Source organism: Alexandromys fortis, unplaced genomic scaffold, assembly GCF_014885135.2.
Source record: "Alexandromys fortis isolate MF-2015 unplaced genomic scaffold, M_Fortis_MF-2015_v1.1 scaffold_5, whole genome shotgun sequence".
In the NCBI taxonomy this organism is placed as follows: Eukaryota; Metazoa; Chordata; class Mammalia; order Rodentia; family Cricetidae; genus Alexandromys; species Alexandromys fortis.
In genome coordinates, this window is record NW_026067924.1 from 19,441,063 (window position 1) to 19,449,629 (window position 8,567).

An 8,567-nucleotide genomic window follows, 5' to 3' on the forward strand; every position below is an offset into this window, starting at 1 on the left:
GAGCCACATATTGCATTTTAAATAATATGCTTTTATCTTTAATTTACTAATAAAACTTGCCAAAACATAACTTTTAATTTCATTTTTGTTTTTGAGAATTTTATGAGTACTGGGTTTACATATTTTTCTCTCCCTACTTTCCAGTCCAACTCTTCCATGTCCCCCCATTCCTTCTCAAATACACAACCTTATCTATTTTAATTATAATTGTTATATAGAAACATACGTGCATGCATGCATACCTATATTTATGTACAGACACACAAAACTTATTGAATCTATGTACTGTTGCTCATGTGTACATACATTTAGGTTTGATCAAATGGGACTTGAAATCCTATCAGTAGGCTTGTCCCTACAAAAGCTGATTCTTTCTCTTTCATCAGCAGTTAATTTCCTGTAGTTCTTCATTGAAGGCTGGGATTTGTGAAATATCCCCATCCACACTGGCATGTCAAATGATGCAATTTTCATCTTGGTCTTATTTGTGAAAAACACAAAGTTAAGAATTCATGGGTGCAGTGTCACTTTTACATCTAGAATATGCCATCTAACAGCAGGCATTTAGTCCTCTGGTTTGAACCATATTTCTGATCCTTTTCCCTTGAAGTTTCCTGAACCTGGGTTTTAGGAGTTTCACTGTACCAACTGGTGCATACCATGATCACTTATTATCTATGTTTCGACCAATTATTGGTGTCAATAATAGTCTCTATCTATTACAAAATAAACTTCTCTGATAAGAGCTACACTTACCCGTGGGTATAATGGTAAATATTAAGAATGCATTTAGAGATTACACTGTTTGAGAAAGTTGTAGTCATATGTTCTCCTTTAGGGTCTATGACCTCTCTAGCTATGGGTAGTTAGTTGAGTTCACCAGGTATGAATTAGTTCTTACTGAATGAGACTTAAGTCCAATTAGATAGCGGTTGGTTACCCCCAAGATAATAATGTCACTGTTGCATCACTGGGAATATCTTGCCAAGCTGGCTCTTGTGGTTCACAGCTGTGACAGCTGCATAACACTACTGATTGCTTTTTACCTTTGCAGCTTGCATAGCATCTTCAATTACTATGGGAGCGTGTTTTCGGAGAGGAGGTTTTCACGTCAGTTACAGCTAAAGTCCTTCAAGTGCTGTGTCTGCAAAATGCAGTGTCTTCAGCAAAAGAGTCTCCTTCAAATTTTTGGAGGAAACCAAGGGCATTAACAATAATATACATTGTTCTGGTGGTATCTTCAATATCCTAGACCAACAACTGGAAGGAAGGTTTCCCATGCCTCATATTGAGATTTTTGTGAGATAACCTATGGATCATAGGGGACATTATCATGTGGTGTGACATAATTCAATTTATCACATTTTTATTGTTCATTAATCATTTGGAGGACACTTAAGTTTTTTCCATTTCCTGGCTATTGTGGAGTGAATCTCTATGAATCAGCAATGAACATGGCTAAGTAATGTCACTGTAGAAGGATAGAAAGTCCTTTGGGTCTTTTCCAAAGAGTGGTATGGCTGAGTAATATGGTATATCTAATTTTAGTTATTGAGAATTTTCCACACTGATGTCCAGAGTGGCCTGCACGGTCTGCAATTCCACAAACAGGGACTGAGGGTTCCCTCCCCCACATGCCCAACAGCATTTATCATCAATTGTTTCCTTGATCTTTGTCATTCTGCCTAGGTTAGTGCAAAATCTCAAAGTAATATTACCTTGAATTTCCATGACTCTTAAGGATGCTGAACACATTTTGAGATATTTCTTAGAAATTTTTATTTATTCACGACTCTATTTTTAAATGAGATCATTGTTTTTCTTAACGCTTTGGTTTTTAGAGTTCTTTGTATATCCTGGATATTAATCCTCAGATGAATGTATATCTGATAATGGTTCTCTCCCACTACGAAGACTTGCTCTTCACTGGATCACTTCCTTGCTGCACAGGAGTTTTTAGTTTTATTAGGCCTCATTTATCAATTGTTGATCTTAATTCCTGAACAAATTGAGTACTATTTAGAAAGTCCTTTCTTGCACCCATATCTTGCAGGGTACTGTACATGTTTTCTTCCAGCAGTTTGAACATTTTTGGCTTCACAATGAAGTCTTTGATTCATTTTGAGTTGATTTTTGAACAGGGTGATTGATAAAGTTATAGTTTTAATTCTTCTACATGTGGACATCAAGTTTTCTCAGTCCATTTCCTAAATATGCCATCTTGGCATTTTTGTCAAATATCAAATGTTTGTAGTTTTGTGCACTCATGTTTGTGTCTTCTAATGCATCCCATTTGTCAACATGTTATTTATAGTAACAAAGTTCCCTAAGATATCTTGAAATCTGGCATAGTAATCCCTCCAGCAATGCATTTTCTTTCTTAAGCTTGCTCTGTGGTTAAGAACACTGACAAATTTTCCAGAGGACCCAGTTTTAATTCCCATAATCCACATGACAGCTCTCAACTGTCTGTAGCTCAACTTCCAGGGATCTGACATCCTTACACAGGTATACACACAGACAAATCACCAATGCACCTAAAATAACATAAAACAAAATAAATAAGAAAGGAGTATAGTTGACAGTCCTGTCTCATTTTGGATTTTAATGGTTTTATTTTGAGTTTCTCTTCATTTATGATGATGCTGGCTATAGGTTTGTCATATGTATACACACACACACACACATATATATACTGCTGAGGTATTTATCTTCCTGTCCTACTTTATCTACAGTTTATTTTAATGAAGCTATTTTGAATTTTGTCAAAGATCTTTTCTGCATCTATTAAGATGATCATGTAACTTTTGCTTTTAGTTCCACTTAGATGACTTATTAGATTTATAGACATATATATGTTGAACCATTCCTGAATCTCAGATAAAAGCAACTTATTCATGGTGGATAATATTTTTGATATATGTCAGTATTCAGTTTCCCAATACTTTTTGTAGGATTTTTTTAAATTCATGTTCACAGGGAATACTGGCCTAAGTTTTCTCTTGAAGTTGTGGCTTTGACTAGTTTCGGTATTAGAGTATATTGAGTAATATTGGCTCTGTAGAAAGACTTCTGCTTCTCTTTCTCTCTTTAAAATCATTTGAAAAGTATTGGTTGTAGTTCTTTGAAAATCTGGTAGAATTCTCCTAGGAATCAGTCTGGACCTGGGCTGTTTTGGCTGGAAGGGTTTTTATTACTTATTATACTTCCTTACTTGTTATGGTCAATATTCTTCCCAAAGAACACCTTTTGGTAACAATAGTTCACAGATGTTGGCCAGGTGTGCTATATTGCTGTGTTCCATGTTTCTTAAGTCTTTGAATATTTCTACTGCTCCATCTCTTTGAGCTTTCTTCTAAGTAAAGGCTTGCCTTCCACTCACCCATTTTCTTTTCATTTTATCCACTAAAATCTGCCACAGCTTAGCCATTCACCAAATTTTAGTTTTAGTTCTAATTTTCATTTTTAGAAGATTTTATTTTAATTAATTAATTGATTAGTGAATTGGAGCCTGGAACTCTCTGTTTTGAGCAGGGTGACCTTGAAATCACAGAAAACCTACCTTTGTTTCCTGAGTGCTGAGATTAAAGGCATGTACCCTTAAACTGGCTTTAATTTACTTCTTTGAAACAGTTTTCTATTTCAACACTCTTCTTTAAGATTTGGCAATTTGTTTCATTTGCTTAATTATGATGGTTTTTTAATATGATTGTAATTTAAAGAACATGAGGATTTAATTTCCTGCTTATGATTTTTCATGAATTTTCTGTTGCTGAACTTTTTGGTCACACATTTTTAACTAAATGCAAATTAAAAGTCATTTTAAATAACTTAGCCTATGAAAATTTTAATAGCCAAATTGTGATTATTTTGCATTTAATCATGTCAGGTGCCCATTACAAGTCATGAATTTTGGACCAATTTTCATCAAACTGTAGCTTCATCATAATGTAAACAAAGAGATTTCAGAGTTTAGTCAAAAGGGGCATGAGTTGTCCCACGAACTGGTCCTGATTTACAGTTATTGCCTAGAGAGATCAGTTCCTGGATTCTTGGACATGCAAATCCCAAGCTATCTTCATTTTCAGATTCAAAAACATTCCCAATGTTTTTGCATGAACCTGGGGGCTAACTTTCAATTTTCTTCTTCTTTTTTTTTTGTTTCCCATATATCCCTTTTTTTTTACCAAGCAAACTAAGTTTATGTTTAAAACATTCTGTTAAGCTTTCCTACAGTTTATGTGGCTTTTCTGTTCAGTAGGGAACCAACTCTCAGACCCATCAACACAATGAGAGAGCTGCAGCTTTCTGACCAGTGCTTCCCTCGTAGGAGAAGAAATACTTAAACATTTGCATGAGGACTCCCACGTTTTCTGAATTCTCATACCTAAATTCTGTATGCTGGCACTAACATGGCTTCATTATCCTCAAATCCTACAGGACCACTGTGCTTCCACAAACAATAACCATGGCGGTGATAGAGACTGTCTCCTGAACACAGACCCATAGCCGAGCTGAGTTGAAGTGTAGAGACAATCACCTGGAGTAAAAGGACCAGTAGATTCAAAAGGTCACTCGATGTTGAATGTGATCACAGAGAAAGAGGCTTCAAACAAGTACATTTATAATATGAAACAAAACCACTCACAGAGAAAAAAAATGTAAGCTTCACACAAATGGAAGTCATTTCAAGATGATGGCATTGTTTCTGATTGTTAAATAAATGAATGTAGAATTAATAGGAATTCTACATTTCATTTTGTGAACTACTTAACACTTATTCAGAAATAAAACAGAGCACAATTACTTTAATGTCATCATAAGGCAAAATAATATTCAAAAGAAATAGAAATGTAAAAGATCTATGTAAAATGAAGAAATCAGAACAAATCTCTGATATTAAAATGTGAATTGGGAATATCAGAGTAAACATTTTTTTATTTTTTTCTCCCTTCAAAAAACAGATGTATTTTCTAGCTGTGACCTTTCAAATGACATATTCCAAGTGGTTCTAAATACCATTCTCCTCCAAAAAGAGCGGAGGAGTATTATAGGAAATGAACAGGGAGGTTCTGGAATATAGTATTATTGAAAAACTCAAAGAAATCCTGGGAGGTGAGTGGGGTTATGTCAAGGCACACAGTCAGGCCATGGACTTCCTCAGCAAAGCATGAGGCATGAGCAGAGGTGAGATGACCTGGGCAATTGCTCAGACACTGAAAATAGGAAATTATGACTGATTAGTGATATTATAAGAAGAGAATAACAACAAACCATGGTACTAGAGATTGCTAAAATGTGACCTGACTTCTCTGAAAACTGATGATGAAAGACAAAGGACTAAGCATACATCACCTTGGCAGCATTAACTACTTAGAAAGAACCAATATTCTCAGAGAATGAGTTTTTCTGTATAAACCCGATAGTCTATACAGAAGGACTGTAAAAGCATCACCATCCACAGCTCCTAGGAACTAACTACTTCAGGCGGTGGTCATCAAAACCTTTGGATGGAAATGCATACAATGTAGAAACAAGCTTCTAGCACATAAGTCCCTCACCTTCACAGCTACAGGGTCCTCTAAAGTAAGGGAGGGTGAAGCTGCAGCTCCTTGGATGAAACTTGATCATGACCTTCAGCAAGCTGTAGTGTTAGTTCTGGCTCCACAGTGATTACAAGTGACAAGGAGACAACATCAAGAGAAACAGGGAAATTAAAAACATGGAATGGACCCAGTCTTTTCAACATTTTAGCAGAAAAATTTAATGAAGAGAGAGTCTTTTATATTGAGACTTTTATAAGAAACTAGATGTATATGAAAATACAAGAGCCTTATTTAAATTTTAGTTAATCAACCCAATAGTAGAAAAGCAATTTTGGAACTATATCAATTTTGCAAGTTTGAATACAAACATTAAATATTAAGATTATCAAATAATTTGTGATATTGAGCAATATGATTAATTTTTGTAATAGTGGTCATGAAAGAAAATGTTGTTTAGCTATTGAAATTTACCTTGAGGTGTTTAGGGGTGATGAACACAAATGCAGGGAGCACTTTAGAATCTGGCTAAAAACTCACAAGGCATAATTATGATTGGGTATAAGGCCATTGTATCACAAATTAGAATCACTTGAGTATGGAACCTCACCTGAAGAACTTTGATGAACTTTGAAATATGATGTGATTGCCTCAATTGATGCAGAAAGCTCCACCCCAATGGTGAATAGCATCTGGAACAAAAAAAAGTATGGCACAAGGAATATCATTCTCTTTGCTTCCTTCACATTTCTGTTTGGCACTCAGTTGACTTGCCCTGCTGCTGATACTGAGGATCCTTTTGCAGATATCAGGATCAAACCAAGGACCAGAGGTTTTCCATGAACATTCCAAGACTTCTGTATTGATTGCAGCTGCTGAGGCACCAACCAGGCTTATGGACTAGCAACTACTAGACTCTCAGTCTCTGGGATTCGTTCAGCTGTTGATATTTTAAGTGTGTGTGTTTTCCTAAATACGTAAGTACAACCTGTTAAGTCTGTGCAGTGTTTCTTGTATGTATATGATTTCAGGGCTACTTGGCATTGGGTAACCAGCTGGGGGTCTCTTCCCTGGAAAGACCATTTTCTCCAGCTCTCTGTATTACTTAGTTGTTCATAATTCTTTTTTTTTCATAATTCTTTGTTTAGGGTTGAGGCCCCCTGAGTTTTCCCCTTTCAATGTTAATAAGTGTCTTGGTGTTATCCTTGTTTAAGCAGCCATATAGTTCAAACATCATGGATATGGATTCCCTGACATTTCTGTAATGCAATCTCACAGCAGATACCCTATTCCTCTGGCTCTTAATTTTTCTGCCCACTCTTCAGCAGTCTTGGTACAGGAGTTGTGCTGTATATGTGTTGACAGATGTCCCACCCAGTCCCACAGCTGTTCTGTTCCAAAGAAACGCAGAGGTCTACATTAATCATAAACTATTTGGCCTATTGGTTCAGGCTTCTTATTAACTCTTACATCCTACATTAACCCATAATTTTTGTCTGTGTCAGGCATGTGGCTTGGTACCTTTTATCAGCAAGGCATTCTCACCTTGCTTCCTCTGAGTCTGGGTTACAACTGCAGACTGACTCTTTCTTCTTCCCAGAATTCTCCTGTTCTGGTTGTGCCACCTATACTTCCTGCCTGGTCACCCCGCCTATACTTCCTGCTTGGCTACTAGCCAATCAGCATTTTATTAAAGTGATATAAGTGACAAATCTTTACAGAGTAGAAGACCATTGTCCCACAGCATATATATCAGTTTTGGCTAAGCACCAGATGATCATTTGGTCTCTGCATTCTGATCAATTGTGGTTTTCTGTAATAGTCTCTACCTATTGCAAAGAGAAAGTTCTTTGTGTAGGGGTGAGAAATACACTTATCCGTTGGATATAAGGATAAATATTTAGAATGTAGTTAGGAATTATGCTGCCTTAGCAAAATGGTGGTTGAGGGTTCTCTTCCAAATTCCATGACCCAACATTCTCTAGGTAGTCCAATTAGAGAGATGTTGGTTACTATCAAAGTATGTGGGTCACTATTGCACACTTAAGTTTATCATGTCATGCTGGTTATTGTGGTTCATAGGAATCATAGCTGGATGGGACTGCTGGTTGCTTTTCTGCCTTGGAAGCCTTCATGGAGCCTTATGGTCCCATGGAAACTAGTCTTCAGAAGAAAGCTTTCAAGCTAGATTGAGCTTGGATCTTCCAGATCTTGTGTCTTTAGTACATGGTGTCTCTAGGCTTACCTTCAACCTCTGGGTGGCAACCAAAGGCAACAGCAATAGCCTCTTATATTTCAGAAGTCTCTTAGACAACACCAACCAACAACTCAAATAAAGAATTCTTATTCTCATGCCTGGGTGCTGTGGTTTTTGTTAGTCTGTGGATTTTGGGGATCATTGTCATTTCAGATAAGAAAATTTCTTTTAAACTACATATGTGTATGTATGTATGTATAATATGTACACCCCACACACATATATACAAGTATTTCAAGTATTTTGAGGTAGATAGTTAATAATATGAATCTTTATGACTTTTTCAGACACCCTTACTCTTCTTTTACCCTCGTCCTACTCTCTCTGTGTTGATCTCCCTTCCCCCTCCCAATTAACATCCAGTATTGGTTACTTTTCTATTGCTGTGATAAAACACCATGACCAAGGCAACTTATGAAAGGAAGGGTATATTTAATTTACCATTCCAGAGGAATAAGAGTTCTTTGCCATCACGTGAGTAGAGCAAGGCAACAGGCAGGGTTGGTGACTGGAACAGCATCTGGGAGACCACACCTGAAACAGAGAACAGAAAGAAGAGGGAGCCAACTTGAAGCAAGAATAGTCTTTTGAAGCATTTGTTCAACTATGTTCATAGCAGTATTATTTGTAATAGCCAGAACCTGGAAACAACCTAGATGCCCTTCAATGGAAGAATGGATGAAGAAAGTGTGGAATATATACACATTAGAGTACTATGCTGCGGTAAAAAATAATGACTTCTCGAATTTTGCATGCAAATGGATGGA